Source organism: Callorhinchus milii, unplaced genomic scaffold, assembly GCF_018977255.1.
Source record: "Callorhinchus milii isolate IMCB2004 unplaced genomic scaffold, IMCB_Cmil_1.0 Scaffold13, whole genome shotgun sequence".
NCBI classification, from domain to species: Eukaryota; Metazoa; Chordata; class Chondrichthyes; order Chimaeriformes; family Callorhinchidae; genus Callorhinchus; species Callorhinchus milii.
The window spans coordinates 2,022,828-2,047,436 of NW_024704754.1; the positions used below are offsets into that span (position 1 = coordinate 2,022,828).

General features: G+C 41.6%; 1 non-coding gene across 1 annotated transcript; it reads right to left on the reverse strand.

The window, feature by feature from the left end:
- Nucleotides 1–20,459: 20,459 nt before the first annotated feature.
- On the reverse strand, nt 20,460–20,533 carry trnaa-ggc. Its single transcript has one exon. It is a non-coding gene; the product is annotated as a tRNA-Ala (tRNA).
- Between the last annotated feature and the right edge of the window lie 4,076 nt (nt 20,534–24,609).

Consider the following 24,609-nt stretch of genomic DNA (forward strand, 5'->3'; position numbering starts at 1 on the left):
AGCCTGAATATACAATGTGAATAAAAGGATCCAGGGGATGAAAGAGCATTGTGATAATGTGACAGAACATTCCAGAAACTTTAAGAGCTGCCATCGACTGGGCAATGATGAGGTGCCACGGGTCAGATCTGTTCAATTGTGTTTGAGACGACAGAAGAGAGCAGACATGGAAAAAGGGAAAAAAAAGCCTTACAATGAGAAAGGAAGTAATAGAAATATAACAGAGCTATAGAAGAAATTTACAGGACAAAGAAAAGTCATTCAGTGCATTGTGTCTGGGCTGGCCCTTTGAAAGAGCGATCCATTCACACCCTAAACTTTTATATATATATATATATATATATATACAGTATATACTTGGAACTGATATAGTATAGGCTGACACTCCAATGCAGTGCTGGGGATGTGTGATATTGTTGGAGGTTTCGTCCTTTGCATATGTCCTTTCGTCCGTTCCCTTTGCACAGCGGGCACAAGCCTGGGTCATGTCCCTGCCCCTACCCACCTCTCCATTGGAGGACGGGCTTTTAGTCTATCTGCCCCTACTACATCTCTGTCTCACTCACTCACTCCCTCACCTTTCTCAAGTTTTGTCTCAAAACATTCCTCTTCGACCCTGACTTGGGTCATATATCTCCTCTCCGCCTCCCTCGGCTAACACCCTGAGCTCAGGTGCCAAGCTAGGAACGCCTTAGGACATTCTCTGGAGGGTAAGACACGATATCAATGTAAATGTTGTATCGTATTGTACTACAACAAACAACAACAACAACTTGCATTTATTTCAAACACAGATTAGATGGTTTTCTTTTAGGAAATAACATTACGGGATACAGGTCATAAGTAGTTCGGGACATACGTGCAAGCGACTGCCAGGAAGGTGGAAGGCGAACTAGATGGAACTTGGTTTTTTTTCGTCTAGAATTTCTTATGTTTTTCTTATTTATTATATTGTACGATTGCACAAAGTTTTTATTGAATTCGCTTTATAGTATATTCTGTCAAGCGATTTGAGACGTCTCGAAGACGTGATAAGGCGCTCTATCAAATGCAAGGATTATTATTATTATTATTATTATTATTATTATTATTATTATTATTATTATCCCCTCCCCTTTATTGTAAGCACTGTGGTCTAATTATCAGGTTATGTTAACCACGTGTAAACTATGTGTAAGGAGGGAAATACTTCATTTTTCTGCACGAAAAAACAAAGGAAAGGATTACAGCGTCTGCGGATTTTATACAAGGTTAGCACAACCCATAAATTAGAACTTATTTTCATTTTTGGCCTTGTGGAAATTCATCTTTATAATTGATTCACTAAACCTGCAGTCCAGACTGTGTGAAATATAATCTGCAATATACATTTCCGAACTGTTAATCGCCACAGTCATTTGTGTATGTTGAGCGGTTCATTCCTATGTGCCACAGCAATAAAAATGAATCACGTCCTCATTGAATACTTCTTACGATCACAAGTGAGGCTGAATCTTGAGCATTAGCAGCTGGGCAATAACCACACGTAATTAGCAATACTAAAGTGCCGTGAGGGCTTTTATGAACCATATGTCTGAATCTAGATTAGCCAGTTCAATTTATAGGAGGGCAGTGGGAAGAGAGTGGCCGTCAAAGCTGGGAACTGGAAAATGTTCTTTCCTCCCCTCTTATGCGCTGCCCATCCTCTTGTCGCTGTGTCAAACCTCACGATTCACAAATTTTTTAGCCGAGATACTAAAGTCTTGTCCACGCCTGCAGAATTCTGTCCTGGGATAAATCATCTCCTTCAACGGAGAACTCTTTATGGTCTTGGTTTCCCAGGGTCGGTGGGCGGAAGTGTCACAAAAAATCTCTTGGGTTTTCAGGCAATGGGGATGATTTAATAATAATAATAGTAATAATCCTTGCATTTGATATAGCGCCTTATCATGTCTTTGAGTCGTCTCAAAGCGCCTCACAGAATATATTGTAAAGTGAATTGACTGTATATTGTGTGGGCAAAATATATATTTTGTGGACGGTATATTTTGTGGACTGCGCATTTTGTGGACTGCGCATTTTGTGGACTGCGCATTTTGTGGACTGTATATTTATATCCACAACACGTGGATCCTTTGACTGAAGATTGAGGAAGATGACATCAAATTTACCACTTAATGAGAATGAATATGGGGTTGCACCGTTTCAAATGTGGCTCTCATTTGCAGTATAGAAACATAAGACATTTGCTGCAGAGTTGGAAAAAATGGGCCATTCATTCACCATATTATATTTAAACTGAACAAAATTAAATGTGGATCTTTCTAAACATTATGATAGGACGTCTGCAGCGCAATGCCAGTAGCTGGTTAGTGGCGATAAACTGCGAAGAATAATACATATAGCTATATTCATTTAGTGAACATTGACAGGCTCATGTGCAAAACTGGTGATAGACTTGTGGCTTCATCTCCCAGGTAAAAACAGTTCTGCTGCGATTCTGAGCTCTCAGTGATTGGAATGCAGAATAAAAAGATTTTAAGACTGCTCCTTCCTCCTTTCATACACAGAAAACGCTCAGAGGTCGGCAGTCAACCACTCTAGCGCTTTAATATTTAAAACTAGAAGTAACTAGAACTGGGAAATAAATCTTTTAATTTTTAATGTCTTTCCAGCTCACTGGAAGCCAAACTATTAAGGTGAGTTGGTGTCAAGGACTGAATGTGCTTTTGAGGCACTGGCTGTAACTTGACTGTCATACTTGACGTGATTTGTACAACAACGATATCACACTCGCTGGACTCGTTGAGAACAGATTGTGTGCTTTTTTTTTAGCCATTCAGCCCATAGTGCCTGTGCCGGCTCTTTGGAAGAGCTGCCCAATCAGTCCCACTCCCCCCCCCGGTTCGTTCCCTATATCCTTGCAATGTTTTCCTTTGCGAGCCCCTATCCAATTCCCTTTTGAAAGTTCTTATTGCAGACGTTTCAGTCGGTGCATTCCAGACCGTAACAACTCTCTAGATATTAAAAAATGTCTCCTCGTCTCCCCTCTTGTTCTTTTGCCAATTATCTGAAATCTATGTCCCCTGGTTACCAACCCACCTGCCAGTGGAAAGAGTTTCTCCCTATCTACTCTATCAAAACCCATCATGGTGCTGTAAACTTCTATGTTTGAGGAACATGAATGAAATCACGTGAGAGCCGAGGTGCTTAAACAACACGTGTGAACAATTAATTCGGCAGCATGAGCAATATGGCTCATACAGCCGTTGATGGGAACACTTGCAATAATGAGATTTTCGCACGTAAAAGGTTTTATTATCCAATCGGATGGTATAAAAAATGAAGGCAGTCTGCCAATCCAGCTGTGGAGAAGAGAATTGTTAGTAGGAAATGACTCAAGGACATATTTGCAAGAACTGTTTAATAGCCTTTGTTTGGGCTTTTGCTCACCTCTCCCTCACACAGGCTATTAGGTGGAACCCATGACACTATTCAAAAAGAGAAGAGACAGGATATGTTTCTCTCCCGCTGTCCTGGCCAACAATCCCACAGTTGGTCATGCATTCACTCCCTATTTGTGGGAAGAGTTCTGACGAAGGGTCGTGGACCCGAGACGTTGACCCACATTCCTTTCTCCATAGATGCCGCCTGACCTGCTGAGTGTTCCCAGCGATCTCTGTTTTTGTCCCTGTTTGTGCACAAATTGGCTGTTGCATTCGCCCACGAAACACACAGTCACTCCACTTTGCAATATATCCTGCGAAACTCTTTATGACGTCTTCCGGTTGTGAGAGGCGTGATACCAAATCCAAGGCTTATTATTATTATTATTGTTATTATTAATACCATGCAGGATTTAGAAAATTCTTAAATACATCCTTAATTTTTGTAAGTCTCTTTTGAGAACAACAGCAAACAAGCCTTAAACGTTGAGACTGAATTTCAATGATTGGTGAATGGTGGACACTCTGAAATGCTGCATAGAGTAAATGTAGACCTTGGTGTGATGAATAGCTGTGCTGAGAGATAAGTGCGAATAATTGGAACAAACAAAGCATCGAATGTGAGGATAGTTGGCTTTAACTCTCTTGGAAAACAGTTACAGACAATTTTGGCCATTACTCACATAGACATAAAGGTGTCACGCTGTAATTAGTTGTGCCATCATATGGTCTGTCTACCAGTAATGGCTCACTCTCTCTTTCTCCTTTTTCTCTTGCTTTGGTTTGGTAAACTAACCTCTTTCCCCTACAAGTACGCTCTGGGCAGAAAACAACAACAACTTGCATTTATATAGCGTCCTTCACCCCAGACTGCATCTCAGACGGAACTCTGTTCTCTAACTTCTGGCATCACTAGGAACACTTTGAATTGTCCTCTTTGTTAAATGTATTAACTCCAGCTCCATGCAAATGCCATCACTATCTTTATGAGGCGCCTTCTTTTCTCCAATGCACAGTTAATCACTTCCAGACTTAAACATCCTTAACTGGGCCTTAAACAGCTAAACTGGCCCGAGTGTTTGATCCCTTTTTTATTTGGGATATTTCTGCAGGTTTCAGAGGGCTAAAATACCGAATCGAACACGAGGAATACTCCCAGACGAATGTCCCGCCTTAAACACAGCCAGCAATGTGTAGCAGTTGAGCTAAGTTGTCATGTTAATCGAAACAGTGTAGTGTGGAAGCATTTTACAGCGAAATCTCTAACTGTATGTACTGATAACCTTTACTGTGCTCTTCGTGGTGTCGTTTATATCAAGTAATCATCATTGACAAGGACATGTTCGTGTTACGCTTTCTTCACTAATGGGCTGCAGTTTTTTGGTACAATAAGTTGATATAGGTCACCTCTCTTGAACGCTTATAAAGTATTCCTGAACTCATTATTTAATCAGTGAAACATTTATATTAAAAAAAGCTTTCATCTCCCTTCCCTTAGCACTCAGAAGCTTGGTCTTTTAACAATTCCCCACTCTTGTGCGTTTCTGCTTCACTCACTCACTCACTCACTCAATTCACTCACTCACTCACTCACTCACTCACGGACGGACGGACGGAAAAAAAGCTAGTACAGTATTTAAAAAGAAAAATAACATTCAGTTCACAATCAGCTACTGAAGCAAGCATTTTATGACCATCCATTCATAGCTCTGGTATGATGCAACTCAAACTCAAGCACATTGCAAGCTCTCCAAGATTATAATGTGCCTCCAGCCTGTGACTGGCGTAATGTTCCTGTCATTGATCAACAGGATTTTTATTGCATTCAGCCTGTACCCCTAGGCCTGATATCAGTAATACAGGTCAAATTCAGTAAATAATATTCAATCATTCAATGCTTTAAATCTGAAAATACTGAAACAATGGAAGATGACAGTCTGTTGTTTCAGTATGTTTATATTTATATTTAGAAGCATAAAAAGGTTGAGTACCAAAGTAAAATATTTATCTGAAGGTGTTGGTGCTGGATCAGAACATTATGGTAGAGCTGAATAACCAGCTGTGTTCATGATCAACACTGAAACAGTAAATGGGAAGTAGAAATTGGATGGCATCACAAGCTTTATAACCAGTTTATAAATTGCTGCATTCACCTCTGGAGAATCGATTCTCCTGTTCAGCCCACGAGAAAAACACATTTCGCTTTCTTTGATGATAGTTTAGGGCCCAGTTTCCAGCAATCTAGCCCGAGTCATCGAAAGTAGGAACAAACATAGATTGAATTGTTGGCTTGCAAACAGAGTTAATCCATTGGATTCACTACCATCCAAGCTAACCCAGTGATGTAACATAGCTCTGAGTATCATTTCCTTCTCATTTTTGGTCAATCATTCTGCCAATATTTGTGCTCTAGGAAAACGTGGATCTCAGGAGTCTTACCATTCTATATATAATGAGCATCCATATGAAGGGTCTTTATTGAGATGGACAGTGCCTTGTCAGCTGAGAAGACTTGTTTCCCTCAAAAAATGGCACCTCACTGTCATACTCTTGGAATGTCATTATGGTTAATCATTTTGCAGAAACAACAACAACAACATTACATTTGTATAGAACTTTTCACATCGGGAGGATGTCCTAACTCCTCCTAGGGAGAGAATAATTCCTCACACAATACGCAATGCAATGTTACATGAGGTTGGGCTCTTTTCAATGCCTTTGTATTAAATAAATAAATAAATTTAATAAAATAAATAAATAAATTGTATTAAATAATAAAATAATAATTTGGTGTACAGGGAGGACGTCTCAAAGCCCTTCACAGGATATTAGTGTAAAGTGCAGTGTCTGTGTATTCTGTAGGCAAACGCAGTAGCTAATTTGGTGCATAGCATAGCAATATCCCACAAACAACCATGTAGTGAATGTCCAGGTTTATTTGGGGAGTGTTGGTCAGGACACAAGAATATTGGCCGTGGGTTTAACACCCGACTGGTCTGAACTCGTAGATGGGATCTCGGTTTAATGTCTCATCTGAAGAGCGACAGCACTGAATTAATGTCTCTAATTCAGGACTATCTTGATGTAACTGGACTACTGCTTCTGTATTGCACTACATTCGGTGGGTATTTGCTGTTAATTTGATCCCAAACAGTCAATCCTTCAGATTGCCTGTGTGTTCACCTCCTGGATTTAGCTAAGTGTTTATGCGACATACAATCACATATTCCTGCTCTTTTATCTCGAGGATCCTGTTGGCATTAACGTATTCGCATTGAGAGCAGTTCTGATGAAAGGTCATCCACCTGAAACGTCAACTTGCTTTCCTCTCTCCATAGATGCTGCCTGAGTGTTCCCAGCGACTTCTGTTTTTATTTCAGATTTCCAGCATCTGCAGTATTTTGCCTTCTGAGAGCATCTTGTTGTGTGTCAGTTTAAACAGCGCTGCACCCTTTCTTTAGCTCCATAAATACATTATAATTGCGTCTTTGTATAATGTGCGCATTCAGAACAATGCATTCAAGGTAACCATTAAGGTAGAACCAGCTGGTCCACTTTCACAGTGTACTCAAGGGGCCTAATCTGCTGGTTTAGGCCAGAACTTTTATATCACAAGAGTTGGAAATAAATTTTTGATGAACACGTTCCTTTAACTCTTAATCACCAAATACAGCAGCTGCTAAATAATTCCACCATACCATTCTGATTTGTTACGAAATTCTCATTAACTTTGTGAACGTGGAACCTTTCATTAAAACTTCCTACGGCGGAGAGGTTTACAGTGACCATTCCAAGAGGTCATTTAGTTCTCCTGTTCTGCTCTTAATTTATATTGCTGATGTTTTTGAGGGAACCGGTTTGAATACAGCTGGTTAATGAGTGAAGCTGATTACACCAGGCCTGATCCACATTGGTGCAGGTGATGTTTTGCTGAATACTTTTAACGTCATTGTGAGATTTGTCAACAAGTGTAGGAATAATGCCCGATTCTAGACTTTCCAAACATTTGTTTGGCGCAAGAACAACAACAACTTGCATTTATATAGCGCCCTTCACGAGCGCTTGACAGTGGCAGAGACTGACCCCAAGCCAGAAAGGTAAAGCAACTTATCGTTTTCTCCAAACACTTCAGAAGTGATGTGCCTAAATTTAAGCCCCATTCCCATGTGTTGTAAACGTCAGGCAAGCACAAGCACATCCAATATAATCATATACATATGATATGTACATACATATTGTACACATAGTCCCTCTGACTCGCTCCCTCTCTCACCTCGGTCCATCTCAGGACCTCTTTGACTCCGTTTCAGACATCCTTCCCCTCTCCATCCACCTTTGCTCTCAAGACCCTCCTTTTCGACTGAGCCTTCATTCACCCTCCTACCCCTACCCTCCCTGCTCTCCACCCCACCTGATCCCAAACACACTCGAGTCCAAATCCTTGACGGCCCAGCACCTCGGGACATCCTCCCGATGCGTAAATGTCATTTTTTGCTGTTGTTGGCTGCCAAGCCAGTATTGTTAAGCACCTTCGGACACATCAACCCGACGGGAAACAGGCTGCACAAACGAAAAATATGTAGTGGATTGTGAACAAACTGCTAAAGCACCAAAAAGAAAACGGAACCAGGTTTCGTTACTCGGTAACTTCAAGTAAATGGGACCATTTGAGAAAATGTCATCAGTTCTCACTTGGGCCACTGGAGGGAGCATTGACCAACAGGAGGACAGATCGAACCTTCCAGATGGCAAACCCGGTTTAACGAAACCTGTCACCAAAACCATTCTGCCCCTCTGGTTTGGCCGAGCTCCAGGACGCTACTCCACGCCAAGGGGACTGTCTAATTGCACGTGGTTGCGTTTGATGAAGGAGGCAGAGGTACCGATGGGAAGGCAACAATTCTCCAGAGAACAAATGGTACGTCTTAGAGGAAGCAGAGAGCATAGGAACACAGGTTAGCAGGAAATGTGTATAGAATATCAGTAATCAGGATCTTTTTTGTGATACTGTGGAACAACAGGGCCTATTGTATAGGAGGCTTCTTGTTCCTCTTTCCTCATCTAAATTTCTGGAGTGAAAATTTTCTGATTCAGTGAGTAGTTCTCTTACATCTGGAACGGAAGGTTCACATCCCGAGTCCTGGCTGACATTCCAGTGCAGTGTTGGAGGGAACGTTGCATTGTCAGAGATGCCTTTCCCTCAGATGAGACATTGATCAGCCTGTACTGGTGGACATTAAAGACCCCATCCATACTATTTGAAAAGAGAATGGAATTTCTCCAGATAAAACTGGTCACTCAACTTGGCTGTTTGCGGGACACTGCTGTGGGGCAATTGGCAGTTGCGTTCAGCTACCAATACATAGTCACTACACTTTGCAGAAACTCTGGCAAGCACTTTCTCAACACTGTCTGCTCTGTATCAAATGCGAGGATCATTATTATTGCCGCCGGGATTATCAAAGTGTCAGGAAATCCATCGTTCCGCCTGAAATTCCAATCACCATCATTTAAAATCGTTACTACACAGCGCTCCCATAGAAAACAACAACAACAACAACTTGCCTTGATATAGCATCCCAGAGTGCTTGACAGCGGCGGAGTCTGACAAACAGATGAGGCTAAAGTGCGTCCTGTAAGTCATTTTCTCTCACTGACGACTCTATCTTTCACTAACCGGGAGTTCTAGTCCGTTTATAAACCAGCTTCATCATCTTTTTGTGATTTCTTTTGCTTGGGCTCAATTTTAATCAATTTAACATCGGCCTCTCTAACATGACCCACCTGCTCAGAACACACTCAAGGTCAAACCTTCAGGAGCCAGAGCGTACATTGGCTGACTGCAGATGCCTTGATTAAAAAGGTTTTTTTTTTCCCCCTCGGAGATCAATTAGCCGCAGGTAGCCCTCACGGAAAACATTTTACAACTTCTGACAGATTTCATACTTTAAAGAAATACGTGTCTGGTATTTCAACCTCTCGCATATTGGAAAAGAATAAACAATATCTGCAGAAATACTGTTCTCTGATGCTCTTTGATTCTCTTGCTTTGCTTAGAGATAGATTCAATCCCTTTGTGCCAATGTTTTCCATAATTTTGTTTTTAAGGGCTTCCTCTTAGCTAAAATTGTTCTCCGAGGCTTGCTACCTTTCCATTGTCGTTACACGTAACCCACAAGCATTTGCCCACGTGGCATAAAATGCTCTAAATAAGAGATTTTAAATAGGCTTTGAATCTCTAGAAACTATTGATAACTTCAATTACTTGGGAGTCTTCAGAGAGACAAGGATTATTATTATTATTACTGCTATTATTGGCCTAGTTAGTACAGTCTACTTTGGACGACTGCTGGATGTCATGTGATAGTAGTTTGATAAGATTGTGCTGCAGAACATATACTGATAGGTAGATCACACAATGGAGTCCTGTAGCTTTGAGGTGAGGCCATTCGCCTCGCAAGCGAGATATTGAGTTTGATTCCCTGCAGGGCGAAAAGTTTCCTTACTCCACACGCCTCTGTTTACCCAGCAGTAAGTAGGAACCCGCTTGTTAGTCGATTGGTGGATCGCTTTTCCGGGAGTAATAATTCCTTTTAAAAAAAAGTAAATTGGTCACTCAATCCACGAGTGTTTGTGGGGACGCTGCTGTGCGCAATTGGCTGCCGCGTTTCGCCCACAAAGCCACTCTATGTTTGCCAACTCACTTGAGCCGATGTCACCAGCGAACTGTGAAATTCCCAAATGTTGGATTACTCACATAATACACTGCAGGAGGTACAGGTCTTTAACAATGTACACAGCGATGCCGTTTCAATATGAATTAGATAGGGTTAGTGCTGGCCTCAAATCGCTTCTGTAATTGAAACAGATGGGTTTCAAGAAAGCATCACACCCGCTGATCTCTTGAAAGTGTCCACATTACTCTCACTCCACCTTATAAATGGAGTAATCTTAAGGAAACATCTCTTCGGAAAGCAATATCTCGCGGGAGAATACCTCTGTGGTTAGATAAACATGATTGCAATGGTCGAACTACTGGCCTCTTTTCCCCAGACACTGTAACACAATAACTGTATTAACGTTCCCTTACTGTGGGACAGGATCAGCTCTCGACTACACAAAATCATTAGATAAATCAAGAATGTATCGGTCTGTGCAATTTTCCTTTTGTCTGTAGTCCTTTCTTGCCCATATTTCGTTGCTCCCTGTTCATAGTGGACGTGGAGTGATCCTAGCTACTGGACTTGACACAGATAATTATCCTGAATTATCCTGAATGCCTCATTCTGATTTTTTTCTCTCCATAAAAATCATCCTCCTCTTAAAAGAATCACCGAGCGCAATCCCACTTACTCAGAGGTGCCAGAGGACCGCTTGCCTCACAAGCGAGAGGAACCTGGGTTCGATTCCCCGGCCTCGTGGAACATTGGGCAAGTTGCCTTACTCCACGCGTCTCTGTTTACTCAGCAGTGAGTAGGAAACCGGTGGTTAGTCAATTGGCGGATCGCTTTTCTGGGAGTAACAATCAATTCATAAAAAAAATAACCAAGAAGAATTTGGTTAAAAAGAGGGGCTTGAACCCACAATCCTGTGATTCAGAGGCAAGAGAACTACCAACTGTGCCAGGCCAGCACATATAAATTGTGTATGCAAATTGCATTGTGTTGCATTGTAAAGAGAAAAAAAGATCTGGGTGGTTGTCTTAAATCTTGTTAACTACCCCGCAGAAACACAATTACCCGTCAGCGCGATAGCCTGGTGCACAGATTGTGACTGAAACATAGAATCTGTAATCGGGCAATACTTCCAATGATTAGAATCATTTCACAATTTCAGTTTATTCATTTGAAGCCACGTTCAATTAAAGCTAGATTTATTGGAAGCATTTTCTCCCAGATGTTATATATTGCTGCCACGTGTCTTGTGCTGTTTCAGCTAATTCTGCTGCTGTACATTTAGTGGGATTTCAGGCGTTTGCGTAACTGTTCTGCAGGACAGCAGGAGTTAACAGTTTGCACCCTGTTGGAGGTTTAATGACTGATGAACTTGAAGATGGTTCAATTCCCGGCAGGGCGAAACCTTGGGCAAGTTTCCTTACTCCCCACGCGTAATGATAATCCCTCCTAAACAAAAACAATAATACATTGGTCATTTTCAATCCACGACTGTTTGTGGGGACACTGCTGTGCGCAATTGGCTGCCGCGTTTCGCCCACAAATATACGGTCAATTCACTTTACAGCATATTCTGTGAAGAGCTTTGAGACGTCTCAAATGCAAGGATTATTATTATTATTATTGTTGTTGTTATTTTTGCGCTGTTCATTCCACCTCAGTCTCTCTGTCCAAATCCCAGCTCAAGAATTAAAGAAGGTGTGAGATTCTGTCCATTTCCCGTGTTGGGACCCAGATTAAAATTTATCCAGAGAATATGGTGAAGTACAATCCTGGCACTTTCCCCTTTGCGACCTAGTTTTAATTTAATCCAGGACACTAGCCCACAAAATACACAGTCAATTCACTTTACAGTTTATCCCGTGAAGGACTTTGAGACGTCTCGAAGACGTGATAAGGAGCTATATCAAATGCAAGGATTATTACTATATAAAAAGGTTCAACGTGCAAATACTCTTGTTTGATAGGGAATGCACTAGCGCAATAGAATGCATTAGAATTTTACGGCGGAGAATAGGAACAAAAGAGGATTTCAAGAAGAAAGGCAGACAGGTTGAAGAAGGAGAAAAGAGGAGGAGAACGACAGACAGGATGAGAAGAGGAAGAGCGGGGTGGGCAGGATGAGAAGGTGATGAAAAAGCAGCTACAGGGAAGAGGGATGTTAATAATAATAATCCTTGCCTTCGGAATGGGACATTGTCACGTCTTCGAGATGTCCCAAAGCACTTCACAGAGTATTCTACAAAGTAAATTGACTGTGGGCGAAACTTGGCAGCCAATTGCGCACAGCAGTGTCCCAATGATGTTTAAGATTAACGAAGATGAAGTGAGTAAGAACTTAATAGTTTATGGCAAACATTTAACAACCCAGAAAGTTATGTGAGCAGCAGCCAATGTGGGCTGTAGGGTACAATTGGGAATAAATCACCAGTTTCTCTAAACCTGTTATGAATTGAATTGGAAGTAAATACTGACATGACTTCCATGAGAAAGTGGAATGAGCGAGGCAAAGTAATATTGATCAGACAACGATGGGAGGTGGGCAGGACTGTGTAAATAGCTCAGGTTTATATCAAACTCGAAACGTTTTATTTAAGGTGATGTAGAGTTCTGTGAACTGTTCAGAACTTACAGATATTGTTTCTTTAAATCAAGACATTGATAGGAAAGGCGGTGAATAAAGTTATGGCTCTCAATATGGGACATCCTCCCGACGTGAAAGGCGCTCTATAAATGTAATTTTGTTGTTGTTATTGTTAATATATTTTCTGGAGAAATTGTAAGGTTTACGTTTGCCCAGCAACATACCATATGCCAAGGTCTACAGTAAGATTCACAAAGTTATGTATAAACAGGTGCCTCAATCCTGCGAATGGATGGACCTATTAATAAAACTAATAATAATCTTTACAGTTGATATAGCACCTTATCACATCTTCAAAACGTCTCAAACGCTTCACAGGATATACTGTGTTTTGATGCCTGCTAATGTGAGATGGGCTATAAATGGCTTTAGAGACTTGTGGCAAAAACGATGCAATCCCTAGGCTTGAGATTGACTTTGAGCTCATGGTGTAGGTTGACACTCTAGCGCAGTGAGAGCATTGCATTGTCAGAGGTGCCAGAGAGATGAAACGTCAAACCTAGGCCCCGTTTGTCTGGTCAGGTGGAAGCTAAAGTTTCCATGTTCAAAGGCGAAGGGAGTTTCTCCCTACGTTCTGGCCAACAATCCTCCAGATACAATTGGTCATCGTTTGCTGGACATTGCCGTGCTCAAATTGGCTGGCCTGATCGACCTAAAGAAATACACGGTCCTTCTGCTCCACACTAAAACCTGCGAAGCACTTTCAAATGTTTTGACGGAGTTGACAAGGCCCTATTTCAAATGCCAGGATTATTATATTGTTATTATCATTATCATTGATGTTATTATTATTATTTCGCACGCTGCTTTCAAAGTGGTCCTCAGAGGCAGTTGTTGAGGCCCGAAAGGGAAGATCAGAACTAAGTGCCATTGATCTGAATGTTTAACATAGTATTCTGATAGTGTTAGGCTAATGATGCCCTCTGCAAACAAGTGGGCTGGGTCTGAATTTAATAACCTTCTGCTTTCATGCTTATCCACAAGTGAATGTTGCTATTACATTCATCTGATTTGCACAGTTGCACATTTTCCAGAATGAAATGCATGTTTTTCTCTCGCATTTCGCAGCCATCCAATCCAAACATTCATCAGGGCGGATCGTGAAACATCTCACGAACAGATGTGTCATTTATTCATCTACTTCTGTAGAGATGATTAAGAAAATTGCACTTAAAATGCCTCAAGGGAGGATCCAGATGTGACAGATTGATATAAGTAAGAGAGCATGTGCTTCAGAATATTAAAGATAAACACACGACAAGGTAATACTGAGCTATCACAGCCTCACCGCATGCAGCCGTTAACCAGTTAGCTCTCCGGTGCTGATTTAACAGTTTTGGTTTCGTCTTTGTGCCCCGATTTTAAGTAGAAACAAGAGGAGGCCATTCAGCCCCTCGAGCCTGTTCCGCCATTCTTTCAGATCATGGCTGATCTGTACCTCAAGTCCAATTACCCACCCTTGGCGCCCGTATTCCTTGATACCCGGACCTAACAAATATCTATCCACCACAGTCTTGAAGATGTGAATGGATCCAACCATAATCCACAGCCTTTTGGGAGAGCAAGAGAGAGAGAGAGTTCCAGGTTTCAGTGCCACCAAAGGTAATTTAATGACCAAGAAGCTTTGGATTACTGGGTGAAATTCTCCCCTGAGCTCCTGCCAATGTTGTTTGCAAGGTTTACACCAACAAAAACATGTTCTCCCTGTGGCCTAATCAAGACCAGCATGCATTGTACGCTTTTATTTTGGCAAGTTCTCAGTCTCAAGTTCCATTGGTGCCAACATTAGATTCAATAGGGATGAATGGAAAGGCAAATGTTTACCCTGCTCTCTCAGGGGTGGGGGGTGGGGGGTGGGCAGAATGGGCTCCGTTGTGCAGTCAATTTGATAAGCAAGTCACAGGCAATGTAAAAACCCAACGCATTGTGCTCGCGTGGCATTGTAGTTTCATTTTACCATCAGCAGCAGCAGCTGAGAATTTATTCTCTCTATAGTTTGGTTTATGATGTTCGTGTTCGCGGAGGAGCAGAAGCAGAGCATCTCTTTGGCTGCCATGTCAGATGATGCTAGAGGACAATCCAAATTGCCCTTTAAAGTATGCAAAGGGTCGGAGGCCAGGACATCCTGTTGCACACAGGAGTTCACAGATTTGAACGATCATTTTAGAGTCTGTTCCATTGCTTTTAAACCATTTCTCTGCTGTTATCAGACTCGCGTCCGTGTTTCAGACTGGCTCACTTGGTAGCACTCTTGCCTCTGAGTCACGAGGTTACGTTTTGCCCACAAAATATAACAGTCCATTCACTTTACAGTGTATTCTGTGAAGCGCTTTGAGACGTCTGCCTCAATGTATGTCAATGGTTGCAGAGTGAAACAGGTGTTTTTTTTGGTGATAAAGCACCTTTCGACAAGTCTAGTAAAGAGTTAACTGCGACACAGTTGTGCGTTTCAACCAACTGACGGTCAGGAGCTTAGACAAAGCGTTCTGAACGGCAGCAGTTTGTGAAAGATAATGCCAATAGAATGGCAGGAGTGCCCCAGCAATGAGAAGCTGCCAATTCTAGTAATAGCATGTTAATGAGAGAAAGCAAATGAGGGAAGGTCACGGGGACTAGGGCAACAGCAATGACAGAAGGCAAGCATTAAAAAGTCAATGAGAAAGAGCGGTTGATATGGAGTAATGACCAAAAGATTTCATAAATGAGTGAGCACCAAGTGGAGAAGCTCAATGTTAATACGAAGCAGTTAATAGCATAATTTCAGCCAAATAAATCTAATTAGTTAAAGAGCGAAAAAGAGCCAAAGTAACAACAATTGGCGCTGAGCTGAGGCCAATGACGGAAGAGCGATTCGCCCACAAAACATGCAGTCGATTCACTTTACAGTGTGTCGTGGGAAGGGCTTTGAGATGTCTCGAAGAAACATTCTCTTGGTCTTGGATCAACTAAGAATTTGGGATCATTTTGTCCCTAATGACGAGACGTACAGACATTGTGAGGATTTGTTTCCGTGCTGTTATTGTGTTTCTGGGGAATCCTTTCTCTGTTTGCTTCTTGACTAAAGTGGGGGCCCCTTTTAAAATGGTACCACATTTATATATATATATATATAGATATAGACAATGTTGTAACTGCAGTCTTGAAACAAGACTCACAGGTCTGTAGCTACACTACAGTATTCTATTTCACCATTTCAGTGAGCAAGTAGTAAATGTATGGAACAGGCTCCCACGGGACATGGTGGAAGCAGAACGGGTCGATTCTTTCAAAAGCAAATTAGATAGATTTCTTTTAGGGAATAATATCTTGGGATACGGTGTATAGTTTGGGACATGACATGTGCAAGCGACTGCCAGGATGGTGGAAGGCGAACTGGACGGACCTTAGTCTTGTTTTGTCCAGCGAATTCTTATACATTTATTTACCTGGACTCTGTAAGATTGAGGATTGAGAAGGCTACTTTGTGGAATTGGTCCTGTCAATCCCAGACCAGAAATTCAATCAGAAAGTTAGGCTGTGAATGTGAATTGCACATCTGTGGCACCCAGACACAGAGATGGATCACCCTGACAAACACACAACAGCGGGGCTCTTAAAGTTTAAAAATCTTGATCAAGTCTTGAAATAAAAATAAAGTAAATTCAGTCTGCGAGCGTCCCTTCCAAATCTACCGCTCCAAGTCCCAGAATTATTTTTGTTGCTTTCCATTTTGTTAATTTGAAGGTGTCCCTCTAATTATAGGATTTACACGTACTTAAAAGCGAAGGCAATTTTGCCTACGAAATGCAGTCACTACACTTTATAGTATTTCTTGTGAAGCATTTTGAGATGTCTTCCTGATGTGAAAAGCACTATATCAAACGTAAGGATTATTGCACACTTGTGTCTGTCATTGAACTGTGTTGGTTTTAAAAGACGTAGTTTTGTAAGATTGAGGCAAACGATAAGGTTTGGAGTTAAATGGGGAAGTCCAATTTCCTTCCGTCTGGCAGACAGCAGTGGCTAAATTATTCGTTTCGCCCACAAAACATACAGTCAGTTCACTTTACAGTATATTCTATGAAGCGCTTTGAGACGTCTTGAAGACGCGACAAGGCGCTATATCAAATGCAAGGATTGTTTATTATTCTTTTCTTTCTTCAGCGCAAGACAAAAAGAATGTCTGGCTAAAATGTCATACTCCCCCAAGTATACCCATCCCATTGTCATACTCAGTTACACTTCAACATATGTTTAACCGGCATGTTATTTCAAAAGAATGAACAGCAATTTCAACGGTCAGCAGAATGATATCACAGTGAAATTGACTGTCGTATTTGTCACTGCGTTTCAGAATGAAATTAAAGTACTGCCTGAGATTGTGGGATTATTATCTCCAAGAACAAACAGAACACTTGACAAAAGAAGGCACGTCTCTCTGAAGACTATCATAAGATCTCATCTCTTGGCTTTCACTCTATCCTCTACTGAACAGTCTGTCTAATGAAGTGATAATTCAAACCACAGGTAAATTAGTTTTTTTTATATACCAGCAGTAAGAGGCTGCATGCATCATTTGAAGTATACAATTGCCAAGTTGCCAGCCTAACCGCCCCACCCCACCCCCCCAACCTCTCCTGATTGCTATCAAGGATAACTCTCTCCCTCAATCCCTCCGTCTTGCCCCCTCCCCTCCCTCCCCACCTTCAAATCCCACCTAAAACACCTTCCTTTGTGACTGTGCTTTACGGTCACCTCCCCCCTCGCTCTGCCCCAGGCTCCGCCAGTGTCAAGTGCTCTGGGGCGCTACCCTGTGTGAGGAATCGCTGTGTAAATGGATGAAGAAAATGACTTTGAAATGAATCGAAAACAGTTTCGATGTCACGAGGAAGCTGCTAAGCTTCAGATCGTTAAGCACAACAACTTGCGTTCGTATCGTGCCCTGGGTGGCAGGACAGAGTCTCGGAACGCTGCTGAACGTTAAGAATGACCTGATTAAAAAATATGACATCGGGAGATATAATGGCATTGCAGATTGGATAATAATTTGCGAGAGTCACATGCAAACCGTAATATTCCCTGGTGCCATCCAGGTAAATCATTCTAATGTCCCTGCAGATTGAAACTCACATTTCACTTAAGTGTTCTGGTTGCTCATTGCTGTTTGCCATGACAACCCTTTCGTGGGGTTGAAAAACGGTAAAATGATTAAAAAAACAGTAAGCAAAGCAACACAAATCGTTTGTGCCCATCAAAAAAAAGAATAACATGTGCTTTTTTTCGTGCATTCCAAGACAGCAACGCACTTCAGGATTGAGAGTGACATTGATACATGGACAGAGTGAAATTTTTAGTGGTTTATGATAACGCATGATGAGCTACTGCATTTATATCACATCACCCAATAAAACTCCATGATGGGTTATTACATTACAGTGTGATGCAGTGAGTGGTATATTACAATATACAATTACATAATGCCTGTCACACGCAGGAAATGCCTTGAGTATTTCACTGAATCACATTTATTACGTTGAATCATATCAGATCCAGCTTATAATGCAAACAGGACCGTTCAAAATCATTCAATATCAGGCTGGTAAAAAGGAGTTCATTGCAATCTCCTGACATCACTACTTTGAACTTGAGTTTCCCATTCAAACTTTCTCCCCTAATTCAGGAATCAGATGCACTGCATTAAACTTGTTATTCCCAATTCCGCCAGCCAAGTTAAGGAGATTGATTCGATGGATCAACAGGAATCGAGTAGCGCTTGCAATGAACCATATGAAAACACATACCACAGTCCACTGAACCAACAGGAAACGGAAAAATCAGCCATTTCACTCAACGAATGAGAAACTCAAACAATATACAGAATCCGTAAGAATGAAACCGAGACCGAAGCCAACAGTGCTTAAGATCAGCAGCAATTCAAATGCAAGGCTATCCCTGGACACATCACCAAAATAAACAGATATTTCTGGGTCATACAGAGAAAAGCACCAAATACATCATCTAGTACCAGACCAAAATACTAATCATTGCATTTGAGGGAACACCTTAGCATCTCGCAAGATTTTCAAGCATTTCAAAGTCGCACTGAGTTATTTTGAAGCGTAGCGACCATTACACAGGTAAACACAGCAGCGAATCCGATCTGGGCCATTCCGCAAACAGCAATGTGACGATTGATTAAAAGCAAATTTGTTTCACTTTGGTGAAAATTTATATTTCGCCCCCAAAATACACAGCCAATTCACTTTACAGTGTATCCTGTGATGCACTTTGAGACGTCTCGAAGACGTGATGAGGCGCTGTATCAAATGCAAAGTGTTGACGTTTGCATATGTGGAGGCGGATGAGAACAGTATAAGGGAAGCTCGGGTGCATCATTGGTACTGGTGATTGCTATCCATTCTCCGCTCACTCTGACAGACGAACAAAAGCAAGTCATATATCCCCTTCAGTGCGCTGACAGCTGTCTGAATACACATCCACCCACTGGAGCCTGCTGATAGAGTGATTTAAATGTTCAGGACACAGAGTCAATTTGTGCGATAAAAGAGGTTTGGGGGAGAATAGGGCGTGATCCGAGCAGTTGTGAAGATTATTGGGTAGCTGTCTCTCTTCGCAAGAGAGAAAATAGCTCACGGGTGGATCACAGGCCATTAGCCAAATTAGACTGTAGCTTGCCATCCCATTAAACCGCAAATGTTTCTCTACTGCAGCCTGACTTGCTGCGAGGGAACTCTTATTTTAACCGCGTGTCACGAGATGGAGTGCGAGAGAAGTTGGCAAGATTAATAATTTCAGGTGTCTGATTCGCAGCTCCCTGTTGTTACAGCTCTAAAAAGAGTTACAAACGACATCCATCAAACTGACAACCCAGCAGATTGCCAGGTAAGAAACTGGAATCCGGTCCGGTGCTGGGTTCAACACAATAACTCCTACCTCCTGGAGTCCTGTAGCTCAGTGGTTAGAGCGCTGGCCTCGCAAGTGAGAGGACCTGGGTTTGATCCCCAGGCAGGGCCAAAGGTTGGGCAAGTTTCCTTACTCCACACACACACCTCTGTTTACCGAGCAGTAAGTAGGAACCCGGTTGCTTGTCGATTGGACGATCGCTTTTCCGGGGATATTAATCCTTAAAAAATTAATAATTTGCTCACTCAATCCACGGCTGTTTGTGGGGACGCCTCCATGCGAAATTGGCCGCTGCGTTTCACCCACAAAATATACAGTCAATTCACTTTACAGTATATTCTGTGAAGCGCTTTGAGACGTCTCGAAGACGTGATAAGGCTCTATATCAAATGCAAGGATTATTATTCTTATTATTTTTCTTATCTCCACAATTCCACTCGGTCAGAATAGCTCATTAAGGACTCCACAACATTGCCATTGCTTTGCTCGGTACTTTTTTGTCAATCCTATTGTGCAAAGAGATTGACTGAGGGTGAGAGAGGTAATGGATTCCTCACGGGATCACAAGATCAATTTGGATTAAAGCCCTTCGCTACGTTTCTTCTCATCCTCCCAGTTTGCCCACCCTGTAGTAATAATAATCCTCGAATTTGATACAGCACTTTATCACATCTTCAAAATGTCTCAAAGCGTTTCACAAAATATACTGTAAAGTGAACTGACTGAATTTTTTGAAGGGATTATTATACCCGGGGTTCTTACTTACTGCTAGGTAAACACAGGCGTGTGGAGTAAGGAAGCTTGCCTAACATTTCACCCTGCCCGGGAATTGAACCCAGATCCTCTCGCTTGCCAGGCGAGCGCTCTGACCGCTGAGCTACAGGGCTCCACTAACAAACTCTGGACCGAATGCATAATACAGTCATTATTCTACTCCTTGATTACACAAATATCATGTGGTTGAAAACATTCAAACCGTAATTAGTAAAATGTGCAATTATCCAGCAGAGGATATTCAAATCACGGTGAATAAAAATACAGAAACATTATCTGGTTGAAAACATTCAAATCACTATTAATCAAAATAACAATGTTTCGCAACGCAGCTTCCAGTCTTGCACTCAAAGACGATCTATTTAGTTGTTTTTGTATTTTATTTAAAAGATTAAGGTTTCTGCAGCCCAGCGGAAATATATATGGGTACTCAACTGTATAAATATTTTAAAGGCAGTCTGTCTGAGAGGTGAAACAGTCTACTTCTGCTCTGACATTAATCAGGTTGATATAACATGGGCCCTATCACTTGGTGCCAATTCACTTTAAAGGAGCATAATGTTTGTCAGTTGGGAGATAGGCAAATTGGAACAGTCATGTCTAACTTTTATCATGCTCATTTCAGGAGGAAGTGAAGGGATTACAATTTTATTCACTGGCACAGCTACAGATTCCACTATTACGTCAGCAGTTTGGCAAACAAACATAAAGGTTTGCCAANTTTTTTTATGTATAAAGTCTGTGACTCCTTCCCCAATGAATCTCTGGGTAAAATGTGTCACCCACTGTGTGTGTTCGCCGAGGAAGGTCCTGAATTGATTGCTTGCTCTTTGCCAGAGAGGGTTGACAGAATGAGTTGCCAGGAATAATGCTTCTGATCGCAACATAAGAACATAAGAAATGACAGCCGAAAGAAAGACCCACGTCCATTTAGTTCGCTTTCCACCTTCCTGGCGGTCACTTGCACATAGGTCCCAAACTACCTACGTTACTGTATCCCATCATGTCATTTCTTAAAAGAAAACTGTCTAACTTGTGTTTGAAGGAATCAACATTTCCTGCTTCAACCGTGTCCCTGGGGAGCCTGTTCCACAGGGTTACTATTCGCTCCCTGAAATAGTGTTGGCGTAGATTCGTTCTGAATTTACCCCCCACTCCGATCGCAGGCTGTGTCCTCTGGTTTGTCTGTTCTGAACTAGTTGAAACAGCCTGTCACGATCCATAAGCCTGAAGATCTTATCATACCATCGAAACATCTCAAAGCACTTCCTAGGATTTACTGTAGAGGGTAACGACTATATTTGTAGGTTGTTATAATCTACAGTAAATCCTATGAAGTGCTTTGAAGTGTCTTGATGAGGAACATGGATGTGGATGTCAGGGAGGGATGAACCTTTGAGCAGAAAGTCCTTCTAAATCAATTTTCCTTTCCCTTTAATTGACACACAATTGCTTGAATAATCCACTGTCTTTTTCCAAGAGTCCGCTTTACATATTTATTACCCGTGGGGATAAAAATTCTTCCAATGTCTAATCTTGTTTTGTGGCTATTTCATTTTAAACCCATGCAAGTTGTGTTTAGGCTTTCCTCGGTTTCTGCTCAGATCATAACCATCTCACATTTTATAATAATAATAATAATAATAATCCTTGCATTTGATATAGCGCTTTTCACGTCGGGAGGACGTCCCCAAGCGCTTTTTGTTTTCTCCACTGCAAAACCAGTTCAACTTTATAACTTTAAACTTTCTAAAAAGCGCTCTGGGACCCTACCCTGTGTGAGGGGCAAGTTGTTGTCGTCATTGTTATAACTCTCTCTTCATAGCACGAGAGCTCAAATCATCTCTCTAAACAGTCTCCGATACATCAATGTTGCTTTGAAGACAAAGTGCATAGCGTTGCACACAATAATTCCAAAATCCTGAGTGTTTTTCCACTGCCTGGCGTTTTGAGGGACATGGCTGTGCACAAATGGGCCTCTGCGTTCGTCTACAAAAAATACACAGTCACTTTACAATAAACCCCCGTGAAGCACTTTGAAGTGAAAGGCATCATATCAAATCTGAAATCCTAGGATTACTATTATTACCTGCATTTCAGGAGGGAAATGAAACCCAGCCTCGCAAGACAGCTTTGCAAAGTTATGCAGAAGATGTGATCAATTCATGTATTCGCAAATGGGCCTGGAATTCAAACGTACATTTTGATTAGCGAGGAAAGTGTCAGTCGCTGGTCTCTCTGGGTTCCTTTCCCAAAAGAAAATGATGATTTATTGATAATGTTATCCGTATATGACCCCGTTTCCATACTTAAACGACACAGTTGTTTCAACATTAGTGGCTTCACTCCAGCATTTTAATGAACATTATCTGAGCAAACTTTCAGCGATGAGAATTTGTGCGGTTCCGTGGTCCAGACGGTTAAATAAAATCAACAGGGAATTCAGGTTTGAGTATCACCAAAGTGGATGTCAAATCTGGGGAATGTAGAACACAAAATGGTGGGGTGGATTGAGGGCAATAATAATAATAATAATCCTTGTGTTTTATACAGCGCCTTATCACGTCTTTGAGGTGTCTCAAAGCGCTCCAGAGGATACAGTGTAAAGTGTAGTGACTGTGTGTTGGTGGGCAAAAACAGGAGAGAGAGACTGATAGAGGGAGCGAGAGAAAGAGAGAGAGGGAGAGAGATATGAATAAGGACAAGCAAACACCACTGAGAGTCTCAAGCAATAAACAACTGTGAGACGGTAGCACAGAGCTGCTTTGGCGTGTGAGGGATTTGAGGTTGTGCTGCAAAGTAGCAGCAAATTCACTTAATAATTATTTGAAATTTTTAATTGGTTCTTATTTAAGAGTAAACCTGTAGAGACAGGCGTCTGAAACGACGGAACATACCGTTATTGATGCAAGCTCCTTTTAATCACATTGTCAGTTTAATTACACTGTACACTCTAAACTAACTATGCTGCATTGCACAGAGAGCTACGTGCAAACTGACCCAGCAGTGTAACATGACGGAACCCGAAGTGGAGATTTTAGACCGGATGTTCTGTCCTGACTGATTCAGTCACAAATCCCGTCAAAAAATCGTCAATTGTCTGCGGAATATTTGTGGTGCTGTTGTTTCCACTACCCAACCAGCTCAGCCACGAGAGATCGATATCAACAACTTATTATATTTATATTTATGTGGTGCCGTGCAAGGAAGAGAATATGATGTTGTGCTGGAAGTGCATGATCACAATTGCTACGAGCTTGGATTAAGATGCCACTTTGCTCCATTTGATTTCATTCATCCAGAATACCAACTCCACTGTCCTCCCATTGCTGCATCTGGCTGTTTCTTAAATAATAATAAAAATCCTGATACTTGATATAATGCTTTTCATAACAGGAGGATGTCTCAAAGTGCTTCACAGGATATACTGTAATGCGGAGTGACTGTGCATTTTCTTAGATGTCAGCCTGGCTCATTTGGTAGCACTCTTGTCTCTGAGCGATGAAGGCTGAGGGCTCAAGTCCCACATCGGGACATTGAAGTCACATCGTTCGGGCTGACAGTCCAAAGCAGTGTTGGGGGGAACATTGTATTGTTGCAGGTGCCTTCCTTTCGATGAGACATTAAACTGAGGTCCCATCTATCTCCTCAAATGAACCTTTTATATTCACTTTATATTCTGTGAAGCACTTTGAGACATCTCGACGATGTGATGAGACTCTATATCAAATGCAAGGATTATTATTATTATTATTAAACTAACCATCCTGATAAATGGATACAGCTGTTGATTATCCCTCTGTGTTAGAAATATTTTGTCAAGTGTTACACATAAATAATGGTCACTTGTGTTGAATACCTCCCTTGGCACCGAACTCCAGCGCGAGGAAAAATAATTAAATTCCTTTCGGCAGAAGATGGGAAGAAGAAAATCGATGGAGCGAGACTGATGAAATTTCGTTGACAAATTTTCGTATTTTATTTTATTTAATGTAACGTTCAGTGCCATTTCCATAAATTTCTCAATTCTAGTCGCGAACTCCGGAACAGAACCACACACAGAATCCTTGCTATAGCGGTGACGGGGTCAAACAAACATTTCCGAGGTTGCCAAGCAAAGCAAAGGGCCTCAGAGACTTAATGGGTTTCTACAAAGGAAAACGTCTTAATTGAGTTGAAAATATTTCAG